Genomic DNA, 6,000 nt, shown 5'->3' with positions numbered 1-6,000 from the left:
TCGGTCAAAGCCCTACGCTGGTTACATTACTTGTGCGACAAGGAAGACAAGTGGATTCAGCATGCTCGCAACGGAGGGGGTGAAAAGACCATCGGAACGTATTCGGTCGATGGCTGGGACTTAGAAAACCCCAAGATCGTGTACGAGTTTAACGGTTGCTTATTTCACGGATGTCCCGTTTGTTACCCTGACCGTGGCACTAAAAATCAGTTTTTACAACGAACCATGGAAGACTTGTACCAGGACACTTGTCAGCGACGCCTAAAGTTAGAACAGCAAGGATACCAAGTGGTGGAAATGTGGGAACACGAGTACGATCACCGTTTGAAAACCGATCCCGAGTTTAAACGCCTCGTGGAAAGTTACCAGTTCATGGACCCGCTGAACCCGAGGGATAGTTTGTACGGAGGAAGGACCAATGCCACCTGTTTGCTGTACCAAGCCGACGAAGAGAAAGGAGAAGAAATCAAATACTTGGACGTGTGTTCGCTGTATCCCTACGTGTGCAAATATTGTCGCTTTCCTGTAGGGCACCCGCAATTGCTGACGGAACACATCGACCTGGTCAACATTCGACAATACGAAGGCTTGATCAAGTGTAAAGTTTTGCCTCCCACGAACCTATACCATCCCGTCTTACCTTACCATTGTCAAGGCAAATTGATGTTTCCCTTGTGCCGTACTTGTGCCGAAACGTGCAACCAAGACCAACCTTGCCATCACAGCCAGGAAGAACGGGCCTTGACGGGAACCTGGGTCAGCGTAGAATTGTTCAAAGCTCTGGACATGGGATACCAGCTGTTAGAAGTGTACGAAATTTGCCACTTTCCCAAGACACAACAATACCACAAGGGTGACCCTACTCAGAAAGGCATTTTCGCAGACTACGTGGATGCCTTTTTGAAACTGAAACAAGAAGCCAGCGGCTATCCTTCCTGGTGTCACACTCCCGAAGACCAAATACAATTCAAAGAGAAATACTACGAACAAGAAGGCATCACTTTAGACCACATCGAGAAAAACGAAGGCAGGCGATCGTTTGCCAAAGTGATGTTAAATTGCTTGTGGGGTAAAATGGCACAACGACCGTGTTTACCCAAGACGGAATATTTGACAGAACCTTCCCGCTACTTCCAGATGATTCACGACAAAACCAAATTCATGAAACACGTGGACGTCGTTCGCGAGGATTTGATCTTAGTCAATTACGAAGAAGATCTGGACTTTGTACAAGACGACCCCTTTGGAAATGTCATCATTGCGGCTTACGTGACAGCCCATGCTCGCTTAAAATTGTACGAAGCTTTAGAACTGTTAGAAGAACGCGTCCTGTACTTTGACACGGACAGTTGCATTTACATCCATCACCCGATTCAACATCACCCTGACATCGAAGGAGACCGTTTAGGATCCTGGACAGACGAGCATCCCGACGACAAGATTCTAAGTTTCGTCAGTGGCGGTCCCAAAAATTACGGCTACGAATACCGGGACAAACAAGGAGAAGTGCACACGACGTGCAAAGTGAAAGGACTGACTCTGAATCATCGTACCAGTCGAGTGGTCAACTTTGGGGTATTGAAAGAAGCCTTGCAATCGGAAGAGGATGGAAACTTTAAAGTGACCACCTATCAACCGAACAAGATTGTACGTTTACCCACTCACCACATCGTCAGTCGACCCTTGGAAAAAGTCTATCAAATCGTGTACCAGAAGCGAGTGCGACTTCCCAATCACTTTACGTTACCGTACGGTCACGTCGGTATTGGTCTGTATATAAAAAGGAACCCTAGACAAGATCGATAGTTCATTGTGACTACCAAGACCGAGCAAACAAGATGAATACTTTGAAAGAGACATCGTTCCAGTTTGGGGATTGTAAAAAAGTTGTATCTTCCTCTAGTGTGACTAATATTGGATGGATAAGACCCAGGCATTGCGACGGAAAATGTCCGGAAGGAAACTGCGATTGTCCATGTGGTTACCATTGTAATTGCGTAACGGAGTTTGCAGACGAGTGCGATTGTGAGCCTTGCGATGGGACCGATGCTGTACCTTGTGACCTGAGCGATGCCGTAAAGCATCATGGGAACTTTGTTCTCACTGCCCCTGTCATGGAAAGTGATGCTGTGCGTGTCAAACCTGTGGGATGCGAAAGCGATGCTGCTCGTCCTCTTGGACATTTTACTGGGTTTCGTTTTAAAGGGGAATGTCGACCTTCACGTTTACCTCCCTACGGATGTCATCCAGCCCTGAGCAAACTCCTGCCCATTTCACTCAACCCTCATCGAAACGAACCTGTGAAAAACGAATATTCGTTTCCTGTGCGTTTGTCGGAATACTGCGACTTTGAAAATCGTCTTCAATCGTTCAAAGGAAAATGGCCTAAGTATCTGGGAGGACCGACCCCTGAAGAATTAGCCAGAGCCGGATTTTTCTACTTGGGCGAAGGAGATAAAGTCAAGTGCTTCAGTTGCAGTGTGTCACTTCACCACTGGGAACCGCAAGATTCGGCCTACGTAGAACATGCTCGATGGTCACCGAATTGTCATTACTTACCTTTAGTGGGACCGAGACATTGAAGTAACTTCTTACCATAATAATCTGTTCATGGATACTTTACAAGAGAACATTCGTGCTTTGCCTGTGGAGTTGAGAGAACGCATTTACCGAGAGCTGGTCAAAATACAAGTGAAACGTAAAGAACAATTGCATCCGATACGTCACCGGTGTTTGAACCACTGGTACCTGAAGGCTATACAAGGACTGATTCAATTGAAAGTGTTCCATCGGACAGACATTGATCAACGATCCTCTAGTTTTCAAAAGGATTGGTTTGTTATGGACGATTCTACCTACATCATTGTAAACGTACTGCATCGAATTCCAGAGGAAGAGTTAACGAATTACCAACATCTTGAACGCAATGTCAACTTAGTGAAAGAGGAAACTTCTGAACGAATTGTAATGTGTAGATTAGTGACTCAACGATTTAAATTCGACACTGAAGTGAAACCATGTTTGTGCAAAGAGTACATTTCTTGTGTCAGACCAAAGAGGATTTAGTATGACCTATTCATGGATACTTTGCTAGAGAACATTCGTGCTTTGCCTGTGGAGTTGAGAGAACGCATTTACCGAGAGCTGGTGAAAATACAAGTCAAACGTAAAGAACAATTGCATCCGTTACGTCACCAGATCTTTAACCACTGGTACCTGAATGGTATAAGAGAACTGATTCGTCAGAAATTGTTTCAGTGGTCAGACCTTGTTCAACACTTTGAGTTAGTGAATGATCGAAATGTTCATTATTTTGGTTACTTCGAGATTCACCTACAGCAATACATTGAGGAAGACAAGTTAAAGGATTATCAACATATTTTACGTGGAATCTACTTAGAGGAAGAGGAAACTTCTAAACGAACTCTGAAGTTTCGGTTACAGTATGCAAGATTTAGATTCCCTACTGGAGAACGAAGATCTCTGGCTAGAAAGTACGTGTATTGTTTCCGAAACAAAGAGGCTATAAAAACAGGCTGCCATGCCACGACTTATGTCACATGTCATCCAACAGATTCCGTGGAAGGAACTCAATGACCATATTCAAACCGTGGATCATTACCATCGATTATTACAAGAACTGTATCCATTCAATTTGGGACGACAAGTGGTGTGTGTCTTAGTGACTTGTTTTTTGGGATTTCGTTTACCAGCCGATTCTTTGTGGACTCTTTACGATCAGTACTTACCACCTCCATGGCCTTAAATGGTCACGAAAAACTCCTTTTGCTCAAAGCCTTGCGTTTTCATCTGGATACTTCTCGACCTCAACAGGAAAAAAAGATTCGTCAACTTTTAGCTACCCAAGACGTGTATGACGATGTGTGTGTAGCTTGTGACTTACATCCCCATTGGACAGATGTCCGTGCCTGGAAAGAATGGGATTTTGAGGCTTGGACCCAAGAAGTGGCCCAGTATGCACGAGAGTTGTTCAAGGAAAAAAGTTACTTTTCAACCCGTGTTAGTGACGGTGCCAGAAGAACCCGTCACCCAAGACAGGACTGTCGTGGACAGACCTGAAAGACCTTTTCGGGAGGACACTTGTGTGACTTTACCCCCTGTTGAACTAGTTAGAACATTACCCAAAACATGTGATTGTTGTACAGACACTTGTGTTTATTCCACGTTCATCGTTATCATGTGCCTCTTATTCTTGTACTTAAGCCTTTGGCTTTTATGTATTTTTGTCTTTCGTATTCATGTTTGATAAAAAACATTCAATAAACGTGTTCTGAAAAAGTATATAAACTCTTGTCTTGTTTGTTTTCGTGTCACAAGTGACATTTCTGACACCATGGCTACATCTACTGTCTCTGCTCCCTCTTCCTCTACTGTCAAAGTCATCGACGAACACTTAGATCGTGCCAGTTGGGAGGCTTTGTATCTTCGCCATCCCTTTAACATGCTCATTGCTGGACCTAGCGGTTCAGGCAAAACCGAATTCGTCAAACGTTTGATCGAGCATAAACATCATTTGATCGATCGGCCCCCTCAACGGATCGTGTGGTGTTACAAAGAGTGGCAATCGGCGTACAGCCTTTTGCGAGAAAGTCAAGGCGATTCCATCGTGTTTGTGGAAGGCATTCCTAAAGAAGACGACGGCATCGTCTCTGACTCCCGTCTAACCCATTTGGTCATTTTCGACGACATGTTAGGAGAAGACGAAGAAGAAATTAAATTGTGGTTCACGCGCAAAGGGCATCACCGTAATGCCAGTGTCGTTTACATCACCCAAAATTTGTTTCAACAAAGTAAAGCCCATCGTACCATCAGTCTCAATGCGCATTACGTGGTCTTGTTTAAAAGCCCTCGAGATAAATCGCTAGTGCAAGTCTTAGCCAAACAGTTAGGAACGCCTTGGCTGACTCAGGCGTACGACGATGCCACTCAAACGCCACACGCCTATTTACTCGTCGATTTGAAACCTACGACTCCTGAGGATTTGCGATTTCGTACCCACTTGTTTCACCACTGGTGCCAAGACGGAGGGCCTGTCCTGTACACGTCTCCGTCCTCGACTTCATTTCACTCCCCATCAAAAAATCTATAAAAACCTCAGACCCTTTTTCGTCTGTCTCACTCTCAGTGCGAACATGACGTCCCTTCAGTCGCATCTTCCCGTCAAATTGATTCGTGCCTTGTATGGCATCAGTCGAGAAAAAGATCCACAAACACGAGCTCGTGTCTTAGAAGCTAGTCTCAAAGAAGTCTTACGATGGTTCACGGTGACGGCACGTCAATTACTCCAAGGAATCATTCAGATTCCTCATCAAACCCAACGCTTTTTCGATCGAAACAAAGTCGCTTTGGTCCAACTGGCCGATCCCCGCATCGACACTCAAACCAAAAAACAAATCATTTTGAAACCTGGAGAGAGCGGTACTCTAGGAGGGGTCATCATTCGCTCACTCTTAAGATGGGATCCTAATGCCCCCAAAGTTATCCCCAAGACAAAAGTCCAACGAAGCCCCAAGAAGAAAAAGAAAAAGACCAGGTCCCCAAGAAGAATAACTTCTCCAGTGGCGGGACCCTCCTCTTACCAGACACCACCCCGAAAAAAGAAAAGAAGCCCCCAGAAAAAGAAACAGAGAAAAAGTCCCCAGAAAAAGAAAAGTCCACAGAAGAAAACTAGTCGCAAGAGAGGCACTTCGGCCAGGACGCAACCTTACACTCGCAAACCACGACCTGCCACAGCAGTGACTGCGTCTCCGGCATCCTCACGTTCATCCACTTCTCCGTTGATGACACCCAGAACTGAAGAGTACTTGGAGACGTTGATCACACCAAGAACATCTCCGTTGATGACCCCCAAAAGAACTTCCCCAGTGGCAGGACCCTCCAATTTAGTGGCAGTGGCTGCTGCTCACAAAGTACCTTCTCCCAAAATCAAAGTCCAAGAAAGATCGGGCATGTTACAAAGTTTACTGGATTTGTCCAAGC

This window comes from Sinohyriopsis cumingii, chromosome 7 (genome assembly GCF_028554795.1).
Source record: "Sinohyriopsis cumingii isolate HCF-2022 chromosome 7, ASM2855479v2, whole genome shotgun sequence".
Classification (NCBI taxonomy): domain Eukaryota; kingdom Metazoa; phylum Mollusca; class Bivalvia; order Unionida; family Unionidae; genus Sinohyriopsis; species Sinohyriopsis cumingii.
Note: the sequence above shows the minus strand (reverse complement) of the source record.